Source organism: Syngnathus leptorhynchus, chromosome 11 (assembly GCF_054491065.1).
Source record: "Syngnathus leptorhynchus isolate UIUO chromosome 11, UIUO_Slep, whole genome shotgun sequence".
NCBI classification, from domain to species: Eukaryota; Metazoa; Chordata; class Actinopteri; order Syngnathiformes; family Syngnathidae; genus Syngnathus; species Syngnathus leptorhynchus.
The window spans coordinates 10449918-10462586 of record NC_141205.1 but is presented as its reverse complement, the minus strand read 5'-3'; the positions used below and the strand labels follow the sequence as shown (position 1 = coordinate 10462586).

The window sequence follows — 12669 nt, the reverse complement described above, 5'->3', positions numbered from 1 at the left end:
AAGCTTCCGGTGGACGCTAGATAGATATAAGTGGTTAGAGGCCTTCAGTGGAGAAATCTCTCATGGTTTGTGGCCTGTGTACACTGCATGCCACAATTTCAACAAACAAATCATACAAGGCCTTCATGAGAAGGTGGGCGCAATAACATGGCTTTATTTCTTTTGTGATTGTAAGTTTTACGGTTGTTGAAGGATTAATCATGTTAGAGACATTCAATAGTTTATCAAATTCCTGAATAACGTCTATGGTGGGAAGGAAAAAATTGTTGCGTGAACTCAAACTTTTAAGGCAGCAAACTCTAATCTTATGTTATGCAATTCAACAAACTGCTCACTTTGCTGTGCCATAAATGTCAATATTTTTCTTTTAAAGTTGTTTCAACTATCATTTTCGCCCACCGCCCCCTAAAAAAATACGAGTTGTGATTTTTACAGCTTTTGTTTGGTGTACTAGACTGATGTTCATTTTAATTTCACTTTCAATGTTATCCATTCAACCAGCCACTTTTCATCCCCCTTTGAATTTTCTTTATTCTTTGTGGTGAAAGCTGTGCAAATAGCACAAGGTACTCAGCCAAAGAACCAACAGGATTTTGTCAAGTAAAAGAATGGTTAAAAAAAGAAGTTATATATTATTTTGCCGTGTTTAGTTTCAGACGGCAAACAAGCAGACAGCCGGAGGTCTGAATCGTCTTGTTTTGCTGTGGATTGACTTGCTTGTGAATTCCAGTTGGTGGGATTTCATACAAAAGCAAATAATGTTGGCGGAAGTTTATTTCTTTTAGACTTTTTAAATTGGAAAGGAAAATATGGAAATGTAGAGAGGCTGACGCTATGAATACACCCACTCATTCTCGTCTGGGTTTTTATACAAATGAATGTAAAACGATGCAGCGAATTACAGCACAGCGCTCACTCCAGTGCATTGCAAATGTTTTGCTGGATGAATTCAATTATGGTCATGCGTCACTTTTTTTGATGCAAGGAAGCTCCAGCTCTCTTGTAGGCAGATGTTTATAGCAAATTATATCAGTCTCATGTCACTTGTTTCAACAGACGGATATTAATTACAAACAATTAACGTTCCTCTCTTTTGTCTTGTGCCTCGTAACTGGGCCAACAAACATAATGGTGCACTCGCTGCACTTAATTCTCTATTGAGAATGTAGCAGGATTACAGAAACAGTCAAGCACTATTGTGTTCTTTAAATAAATAAAGAAAGAAAGAAACTAATGTTGACATGCTGCACAAAAGAGGCTTTATTTTTAAAATACGTCTTGTTTTTAAATTTGATCAAGTCACAATGTTTAGTCTTCAAGATAAAATTGACCAACTAATAAATCAAAATATAACAAAAATAATAAATGCCTGATTAGATCTATAAAATAATTCATGAATATTCCAGATTTTTTTTTTCACTGACTCGAGTTATTCATTCGACTTAATCAACTCATTCTTTTCTGATTATGTTCTGATTGTGAAATGTCCTTACTTTGTTGTCGGGTTGATGGGTTGGCAAGTGGGATTTTGTTGTTGTTTTTTTAATTCTTCAAATAGTAAATTGAGCACACTGGGGAGCAACTGCCCCAGCCCCCTCCAATTGTTTCCCTCCCAAGAGAGGTCTTGGCTGAGATACCTATGCTCACACTGCCCCTATCTCTCCCAAGGCCCGGTTCTCTTTTTTCCCCGTTCTATCCTGGACCTCTGTGAGAACGCAAACTGAGAAAGAAGCTGGGCTCCACATCAGAACATCCAAGACTGCCTTTAGTTCAGGAGAAGAAGGCCTCTGCAGCTGTTGCTTGGGCCTCATGAGGTTGGTGTCCCAGCTGCCAATGGTGGGTCTCTGTAGAACTGCCAGCTTTAGAACTGTAGGAGGGCATGGCAGAAATAAGTGGCTCAGATAAAATCGAACAGCCAACTCTTACCAAAATTCCCCAGTAATGGATACCCTCCAATTAATGACTAGTTATAGTAGAAAGCCTAAATATATGATATGAAATACATGACCGTTGTATTTTTTCAGTCATACCGTCATGCAGACGCAAACATAGTACGTCTTCCTCTAGTACAACTCTAAGTGATCCCGTAAGATGCTGTTATATTGGTATTTATTTCAGAGGATAAAGAATATATACCTGTGAGTATTGTTACATTATCTGCACCATTGTTTGTCTTTAAGCTTCCTATTAACTTATCAATATTAACTGTTAGCATGTCAATATCATTTTCCATTATACATTATTATCAAGCAAGCAGTCTTAAGGCAATGTTGCAAAAATGCAGCCATTACTGCACATTCCGACGGTCGTTTCAGTTGATACATCTGAACATGAGTACGGAAAGTTGCTTACGTCACGTTTTTGTGCGTACGTACGAGGCCTTGCCCTGATCTGCACTTACTTAGCATCTAAATGCATCCTGGCCTACTTTGTCAATGAATACGCCACCATTTGCACAATGCTATTGTATCTCTATATGTACGTGTGTGACTCACCCAAACGTCTCACTGCAGAAAATTGCTCCCCCAAGAATCCCAATTGCAAAGGCCCAGAGGAGACTGCAAAAGAAATCAATTTGGAAATATTTCTGGTAATTGGTTTGCCGCAAGGACTTGCGATGGACTATAATCAAGACGTCGCACATTTTTTTTTTAAGTGAATGTGCAAATACCCGAGGTCGAAACAAAGCCTTAATCGAGTGGTCTTGATTATGCCCGCGCGCGGCGGCCAAAGTGGAATAGACAAGGTAGTGGATTGATGACAAACAAGTCCCACTTGAGGTGTTAAGACTCGAGAGTGAATCCTCTTGTCAATCCGATAAAGGGACGTTGATGTTGTGGCAGTGGTGCTCGATGCCAACGGGGGAAAACATCCTGCAATGCACACAAGGGGTCAAGGAGGGACTTCTCAACTTCATCAAATTATCATGCTCACAACTGAATTGAGTTAATCATAAATACAAGACATCATAATAATATAAATAAATAAATAAATAAATAAATACAAATGATAATGATGTCATTAAATGAAGTGGTGTGTTTTAGTCGTTGTAGGTGTGTTTTTAAATATTTTGAAAGCTTTTAAAAACGGTCAGTGGATACTGCGAATTTTCACCTGTCACTGAATATATTTCTAAAGTAAACGTCACTGTAAAAGTACATTAAAAACATTGATTGCCGAAAGTTTTGCGGTATTGCGGGGACGTAAACAATGAACCACAATTTTGAGTTTGTTTTGTAGACATCATCACATGTAGTCTCAGTGTCACAGTATTGGTTTGTGTTGCCCTCTTTAGCATGGCTTCATAAATAAAGAAGCAGGGGTGGTGATGGAAGGATGTGTGGGGGGGGCTCGGGGTTTGAAGTGGTCAGTCCTACTTTGGACGCGTCCGCTGGTGTTGCTCCACTTTTGAGGGGTCCCCTGTCATCTTTGTGATGCACTCTGTGTGCTAATCCTTCCCTGTATTTCGCCGCAGCCGAGCAGGAGGCCGAGTGCATCTTTTGGAAATAGATCACATCAGAGGGGACTCTTGGCTCCCGATGTTTGTTTCATACATGCATGATGAATCGCAGGGGGCGGGGCGTGGCAGGGACACCAGCGGTGGCACCAAGCCACGTCCCCGTTGGTCAGCGCATTGCCGAATGTGCCCTCTCCCGAGGAAGAAGCACGCTGCGTCTCATCTTTGTGCTACTTCCCAGACTACTTTCTATTTTAATGTAATGACTGGATGCATGAAAAGTACACACAGTTGTGTTTGTGTGTGCTGACTGTGAACTTTCTATTCCAAGCGAGGAAGGGTTTGGCTTTTTTACTGTTTTTCTGATGCACACTAGTAGTGGTGGCAAAGATGAGGAAAAAGAAATGGAACTTAAAAATACAACAGGAATGTGTCTGCAGGCTGCTCAGTTAAAATTGAGCAAAAATTCATTGTGTCGTGCACAAACGAATTTTGTCCATGTCCTGTTGAATCATATGTAATTATAAGATACTGAAAATGTAAATTACAATTCTATTATGTGGTATTATTTTTCCATTGATTAAATGGAAAAAATATAGTTACATTATTTTACAATGAATTATTTTGCTTTAAAATGTAATTCAATCAGTGTGTGTTGAAAAAAAGGTCTTCATCTTTCAGACACTAGTCTTTATTTGGATGTTTTAATTGGTTTACCGTTACAACTTTAGAAATTGCTTTGAAAAATGTCTTGTCCTTTCACATAGTATTATCATGTACTATGGCTCAGGGAGCGGAAGGGGGGAGGGGGGCTTGTGCTTCCTCGGCACAACGTCTTATGATTAATAATCACACACCTACAAGAGATATATAGAAGAGGATTTTGTACATGTAATGAAATATTAAAGCACAATCCGAGTCCCCAAATATCATAACTCACTGGCACAGGAAGCTCAGAGAACGCTCAGGGTCACCACGGCATAAGGTCCCCGCCACAGATGGCATACTTGAGGAGGGATGAGGCTTTTTATTTATTTGAGTAAAAAAAAAAAAATCATTTTTAATATTCTCAGCGTGACCCGCAATGCATTAATTCAGACATGGCGGTGGATTTATTCGACAAGAAGAAACGCCCTTGCTTGAATGTTGACCTCTGAGTTTAAGCCTCAGTATGGGGCTCACGCCATGTTCACAAGAAAAAAAGGTGCTGTGGAAATCTTTGAACATATGATTGCTGCAGATGTGCTGCTTATTGTTTTTTTATGAAGATCATGTTCAATCACGTATGGGATACTCAGGGATTTTAGCCACTATATGAGATGTCTGTTTTCAGGCTTAAAGCTGTTACTTGTTGTCTAAACGTGGAAATGAGGTCAGGTTGGCGACTTCACTGAAATCGTTTGGTGGTAATTTTGCGCTGGTCTTTAAAACGATATTGATTTGACCGATTTCCTAGAAATTCGATTCCCTTGACATTTCTCTGGTGTGCTTTTAATATAAAGATTTTAACAATATGGCTGTACACTTTTGGTGTGGAGCTGTAGATGAATATGTTGAGAGCGAGCAAGTGCAGTGGCTAAGACAAATATACTACAAATAGTATTTTGTTTATGATAAAAAATGCGATTACATTCTTCCAATTGAAAGTAACTTCAAAGCCAATGATCTGTTCAAAATTACCAAAAAAAAAACAGCCCTGTCTTCTATAATAACACAATATAAAGAAATAGAAATAAAAAGAAGAAATAAACCGATTTTATAGGTGTAACTACTCTACGTAATTCTGTCCGTCTGTAATTCGATGTCTTAAAACATCGGGCAGTCACATCAAGAGATGAAGTCGTTTTGGCTTCAATGTGGGCATCCGGCCGTGAGTTGTGGCTTATGGTAGTTGTGTGACTGAAGGCCAAAATCGATCAAATAGAAGTGGAAAACTTTTAAGATAAGCCACTAGCAAGTCAAGCTACCACTGTCGATGTATAGCATCAGACAGGCAATTTTTCACACGTCCCCTTTAATAATAGTGAAAGGTCAATGAACAGCAATACAATTTAAGAACAAAAACACAAACACGAGTGTTATAGTTCAACCTAGTCGCGGTTCCGCGAGTGGAGCTCTGCTTTATTGATGCGTTCCCTGAAGCCGATTGGAGAGCGGTGGAGAATTCAGACGAGATGCGAGCACTCAGCATGGATGTGCTTTCCCGCCGCTCGTCTTTCATCTGCCACCTTTAGTCTTCACCCAACACCTGCCCCATGAAGACCAGCACAAGGCAGTCTCTATATATTTGATTTCCAACACGTTTTGGGGTCTCACTCATGCTCGCAGCCTCCTTGATTCAGCTACTTGGAGCTCGTTGTGACTTGTCCACTGAGTCAATGTAAGAGTTCAGCACGGTGTGTGGTGCTGGCATTTCACGTCCTCATTTTTTTTCCCCCACTTTTTTTCTCTGATGTGCTAAGGTTTTGGTTTTTCAGGGGCTTTGCTGCATAATTATCCAAAAATACTTCCTGTTTTGTGATTAATCACACCAGTGTTTCTCAAACTTTAATCAGCAAGGCATATTTCTGACATTTGAAAAACAGCACCAGTTACGACCAAAAATGGCACTGCTGTGAACATTAAAAAAAAACGTTTCTTGGCATTAACATTAAATTAATAATATAACATGCACAATATGCTAATTTCAATACAAATTTAAATCTCCCTACTGAACATTTGGGTAAGCATATCTAAGTCTAAAGTCCAAGTGAATTTTTTAATTTGTTATTTTATTATTTTTAATAAACAAACCCCAAAGTTCCAACTTTTCTCTCAAAGTTCATGCATTGGACATTTGTTCGGAAAGTCTATTTTTTGAAAAATGTTGCTGCAGTTCTCAATAGGGACATGCTCAGGGGAATACACCGAATTTTCAGTTGTCAGCCATTTTGGTTCAAAGGTGTTGTTTCAGAAGGAATTCCTGCTAGAGAATTGGCTCCCCAGAAGTAGGAAACAGATTTCACGCAGCAGATGTCACTTTTTGACTTGCCCGCAGTGACCAGTTGGTGACAGCCACACAGCGAGTCACCTGGAGAAAGAGAAATGAAAATGAGGGTTAGGAAGTGCCAGACAGTATGGTGCAATACTCAAGTTCTCCCAGACGTGAGTCTAAAAACTAAAATGGTCACCGGATTAGACCAAGTTTGGAAGCCAGAACCTCAGACTGTGAGGCGGACATGCTCATTCACAAGACCCAATTCAAAATGTTCTTTTGCATGAAGTTATTTCATTTTGAATTTGTGGTTATGACTTTTGTTTTTTTACGAAAAACATCACATGTTCTGACTTGTATTTGACCTGATTAGACTAATAAATAAGATAAAGTCCTAAATGCTTTTCTTTAAAATAATAACACAGTCAATAAAACTGCACTAAAATTCACCCGTATAAAAGAGTTAAACAACACCAAATATTTTTTTTTTATCTAACAAGAGATCTGTGAGGCAAGTGTCACGCAATTAATGGATGAAAGGCCCACTAACCTGTTTTTCAAATTGTAATCGACAGCGATAAATAGTATATTCATCCATAAATGTATGTTTATGTTAAACTAACACTCAGAACTATAGGCTGGAGTCAGAACACAATATTTGAGTGCTCCAGTATTCATCAGTGAAGTCTGTTTACAAAGTCACATTATAAATACATCCTGCAGTATGCATCCATAAATCTGTTTTTTTTAATTCATATCATTTATTTTATTTTTTGGCATCTGTATAGTTTTCAGGATTGTGCATTTGACTTATCCATGTACATCTTTCAATATACTCTTTTTTTTTTTTTTTTTACAATTACAATTTTTATTTACCTTGTATCAAGTTATGGAGGGCACTTTTGTACGTTGAGTATGTCCAGCAGAATTTGCTGAGTGATATAAATCAAAGTCGTACACACCACAAGGACACGGAGAAAGAGATTAAAAATATATGTGTGAGAGATTGACTACCCGCTTGCCTTGTAAAACAGACTACCCTTACAGTAGTTGGATATAAAAGGAAAAAAATGGACCTTGAGGGAGTGACACACACGGAGAATATACAGTGCAACCCCAAGTGTACAGCAAAATCCATTACGGGATGGTGGCGAAATGAAGTTTTCCCCATTGGAAATACTAATACTGAATTGAAGTGATTCAGAATTAAATTATGGGCATAACAACTCAATTTTAAACTTTTAAGGGGATGTTTTAAATTTGCGTGCAAGTGTAGAAATAAATAAAACGGTAGTAGTAATAATGGACAGCGTTCCCTCGGAATATCACGACCTCGCTGTTTGGCAAATTTTGTATCAGTATAATGTTTTTTGTTTTATTTGTTGGAGCACGGGCGACAGCGCGCGCCAGGTGAAATAGCTCGCCGCTAGTCGCACATGTAATTGAAAGGAAATTTTCTAATTCAGCAATTTTGACTATGACATTACTGACATTTCTGAATTTAAAAGCAAATCAATACGAAGCTCAGACTGGACAGTTCGGACTGAAAATTTGAATTCTTTATTTTTGTATTTGGGACATGTGATTTCTAAGTTATTGTTTACTGTTAACACTTACAGACAATATCTAAAATGATACTTCTTCTTTCAAGGTTGACCACACTCAATGTTTGTTGTAATCTACCAGATGTGCACTAACTAGAAATGAAAATGATTGTATTATGATTAATATGGTTGGTCATTTACAATGATTGGTGATAAATATTTTCATTTCCTGGAATGCTTAATCCACAAGCGGTCAAGCCTTGATTCTCCCGTATCAATCCATTAATTCACTTCTTTTTCCCTTTAAATACACATTCAACTGCGATTGTTATTACCTAATGTGGATTACAAGCAGCTTTAAACGACATGGCTTTACAAATGTATTCATATTAGTCCAGCTCTTGTGTCATGCAGCCATGTTTGGATTTTGTTAAGAGTGGATTTCCATCGGGCAGACGGGATAACAAATCATCCACCCTTCTGTTTTCATTTCGCCCCGCTGATGTAGTAAAGATGAGATTCTCTCTTTCCAAATGCTTGAGCTAATGTTTGGAATTTAGAGATTTTATTCTGTCAATCTTGCAGCCGATTCTTTGATCGAACTCAACGTCTGTCCGGTGTGACAAAAAAATGTACCAAATTAACCAAACTGTTGCATCGCAATTTGATAAAATTCCGATTGAGACATTTTCCGACAGTTCACAAAACATTTACTAGGTTGTTCAATTTCTCACTTGGTGGGTGAGGCACTCCAGAGACCCGAAATATTTGTATGCAATCCATGAAAAAGTCATCAAGATCGTGTTGCTAAAAAGAGATTTTATTTATGACGTGACGGGGAAAAAAAATACAAGGGTGAACCAGACACATTTTTTGGAAACATTATCTGACAACATTCCGCATGCATTATCTATTGAACATTTCTGTGTCAGGATACATGTTAGACATCCTGCCACCATTATTGCATTAGACAAGGTAAACATCATCATCCACACACACAATACAGTGTCCCAGATATAATAGTCATAATGGTACAAACATGGCCACTGGGAACTCCACTTTTCCCTATCCCCCCCCAAACAGGAAAGGTTGATATCAGAGTGGATTTGTGTTGCTGAAAGCTTCAAGATGCATAATGTCATTACCGATTCAGAGTGCTTTGTTATGGCGTATGCATGGATGGACGGAAAAGGGAAAATATTTTTTTCTTTTAAAAAAATCACCGCAAAATGAAATAAAGATGAGTGTTCTGCTGGGCCGTAGTGTGAATATTGCAAAACAATCGTACGGAATATAAATGGCTGAGCGGAATGCTAAACCTCTGGATCCCACCTGTAAACCTTCTTTCCCCGTTACACTTGTGTGACTTTGAGGGATCAAGGCACCCAATTACGCTTCCATGGCAACCCCATCCAACAGAACATACCTTCTTTTGCATTTAATAAAATTTGGCATTATTTGTTTTTCCTGTTGTGTAATGCTTTTATTATTGCAGATTGCTTTAGTGATGAAAGGTATTGATTGTGAGCCAGAGCCCATCGGAGGCTGGATGCGGAAGGTATTGTGAAGGGTGCTTGGAAGCACACTGTCCCTGCAGCCACAGGCTTCGAAACAAAAGCAAATTATTAAATACAAGCCGGTACCATCTCAAAGTAATATGGTTATTTTTAGACGTCCGTGTTTGCGGCCAATTGGTTTAGGTCCACTTGAGTTATGCCACCAAAAATGTGCGTTTGAGACATTCTTGCAGAAACAAGAAAAAGAAAAGAATGCACATGATAAGTGGATGCTTTGTTCTGTTATGCTATTCTTAGCAACTTAGCAGGGGGATTTGTGCTAATGAGTCCTCTTGACCTTGCCGCCCAAGCCCTCAAGGTCACTCTCGCACCAATGCATTGTGGACCAGACGTCCCGGAACGAATGAAGAAAAGGAGGAGCAATGATTCTCAACGTTGTGACTTTCCACTCTCCTTTTGATGACATAACAATCAGTCAACCTGCGGTTGCTGAAACAGTTTGTACTCAACACGCAATTTGTCTTCGCGGGCCGCATAAAATCATGTGGCGGGCCGTATCTGGCCCCTGGGCCTTGAGTTTGACACCATAGCCATAGCCTCGAAAGTTAAATAGAACTTGGAGCTCAAACACACATCAACAAATCTTGTTTGACTTCAAATGTGTGAGCATATGAAGAAATTTTCTCGTCAAGTACTTTTTTTGTTTGCTCCCTCTCCATCATGTACACGTAGTTTGATCTTATTTTAATGTAATTATACGATGGTAGGTGACGTGGACCTATTTCATTCACTTTACATTTCCTATGAGAAATATTGCTGTTGAATTACCCAACCAGCTTTAAGATTTCCGCCATATTGTAATTTGACCTTACTACCTTAATAAGCGAACACTTTGTCTCTACACCTCCGTCTTACCTATGAGAAAGAAAAAAAAAAGACAAAGAAGGCGGCGGTGTAGAAAAATGCAGATATACCTGCTAAATGTTGACTGGAATCCGCCAGCCTCCCCTGCTTGGATCATTAATTTGTGTTCTAATTAGCAGTAATGTCACAGTTGGAGTGCATGTGTGTGTGTTTGTGTGTGCGTGTGCGAGTGTGTGTTCTATCTCTTTGACCTGCCCTGGCTCCTGGTCTCCCGGCTTGTTAGGAATGACAGATTGACGCTCTCCAGAGTCCTGCAACCCCTCCCGCCCACCGTCGTCTCCTACACATCCCACCCATCTGCTCTGGATGCAAGCCAGCATCGTTAGACGCGTTGGTGTGTATTTGTGTCCATGTAGCATGTTGTTGCAGAGCTCACAATTTTGCTCTATTGAATAAATGACTCATCAGAGTCAATGCACGGGAGTCTGATAGCTGGATTTACTTGTTCATAGTCTTTACCACACCTTAATGGGTCACAGTTTGTTACTTGTGTATTTCATATTCATTAGGTATGAACTTGTTTTTTTTTTTATTTTGTTTTTCTTTTATAAGAACTCAGACGCTTCAGTGAGCTTTTCGCCTCCGCAGGGTCGAAAACAATCATTTAGACAGTGCCAGTATCCAATTTCTTGTGTGTTTCTTCTGGACATTACTTAAAGTCGGGGGGGGGGGTATATCAGCCCCTCCTATCCTTTGACTGGTGACATCACATTGAGAAAGTGTGTGTTTACTCGGGAGTATATTTACTGAAGCTATTCCAGCATCCGGCGTCAAGCCGAGGGACAGAGGAGAGCTGTCCCGGGTAGTAATTGAACCACGGCGCTCGCTGGACTGTTAGTCACCAGCCTCGGTTTTTGCCTCAGTCTCTTACTATTGCTAAGCCAACGCATGCACTTCAAGTGCATTTCTTTGACTTCAGAGAATTTAGTCAGGAAATATTAACGAAACATAATGAAATAAACATTGCTGCAATTTTGTATTTAATCAGCCAGAAATCGGATTATTTTTAGGACTCGACTAATGTAAATTTCTTGAGCCGATTCCAATTATGGTACAGTATATGCCGGGAAACAAATCCTGATAATTAATGTGCCAATTATTTTAAACAAATATATGATAAATAAAACAACTTTTTTAACGTTTACAGCAACTAAGACATGAATAATATCTAGTATTTAGAATATGTTTCTATAAATAGTCATCTAAGAGAAAGATTTGTGTCGGGTTTGCATCATTTAGTTAACAGACCCGTTGACAAATATGATATTACCGCTATGGAATTGTGTCTATTTATCTTGCAAAGAGTTCTTGCTGAGGCTTTAACGACTGAAAATTCATCACTCTTGTTGATTGTTCCCTCTGGATGATTGTTGTTGTTTTGCTCTTTGAGAGAAAAATGACACTTTTTGTTTGGTGCAGGGAAAGAGAAAAATAGCAACATTTTCATCCTTTGTCATGTTTTCAAGCTGATGGAAGAATGTGCAGACATGCGAGACTCATAGGCCAGCCGCTGGATAACCTCACAGTGGAGTCTATTGTGTGTCTCGTCTCATTGGCTGCTGTTTACGTTTGCGGCTCTCCAGAGTGTATGTATGAAGTAGGAATCAAGTCTCTCTCTTGGTTACGAGCGCCACTTGCCTCACTATCGATATATCCTCGAGTCCAGCAGTGAGCAAACCCACGGGAGCATTTAATCCGACCCGCCATGTAATTCTTAAAATAAAAAGAGCCTCGGAAGAACAACGTTACCACAAAAATCCTCCCAGAAATATTTCTGCGCAATCATTTTTAAGTGGTTAAGGGGCTTAGGGTATTGTATTTTTATTTGTTATAAACATATATAATTTCCTAATGTTTTGTTTAATTTTAGTGGTTTTCAAAGCGGATTACGCCGGCTCGCTCCGGATGTCTACAAAAGTATATTTAATTTTCGTAACAGAACTGGGCATTATTGAATCCAGTGTTTTGAATTTTATTTTAAGCCCTTACCGTTCCTGTTTTGTGTGTTTGTCTAATCTATGAGCTTGCTGAGTCTGCATCTTAAAATATTGAACATTCTTCAAATTTACCAAAACTTGAAAAGACCTTAAATCAAACACCCGCAAATACACAGAAGAGGACTGGTAAGGTGTTTTAATCCTGTAAAGTCCATAATTGTCTTCAAATATTTACTTTGATACATTTTTAGTATGCAGCTTTAGTTTTCAAATTTCTTTCCCCCAAATAAATATTTTAGTGCAATAATTTGACAGT

The 12669-nt window shown here is 38.9% G+C and overlaps 1 protein-coding gene across 5 annotated transcripts in view; it reads left to right on the top strand.

Moving 5' to 3' along the window:
* nxph4 (neurexophilin 4) overlaps window positions 1-12669 on the top strand; it is a 52794-nt gene that overhangs the window by 29405 nt on the left and 10720 nt on the right. For 2 of the 5 annotated variants that reach the window (XM_085925059.1, XM_085925057.1), the window contains one exon: window positions 1669-1814. The exons of the other annotated variants lie outside the window; for them this stretch is intronic. The gene's annotated coding sequence lies outside the window, so the exon portion shown is untranslated. The remainder of the gene's footprint in view (window positions 1-1668; window positions 1815-12669) is intronic. 5 annotated transcript variants of the gene reach the window in all.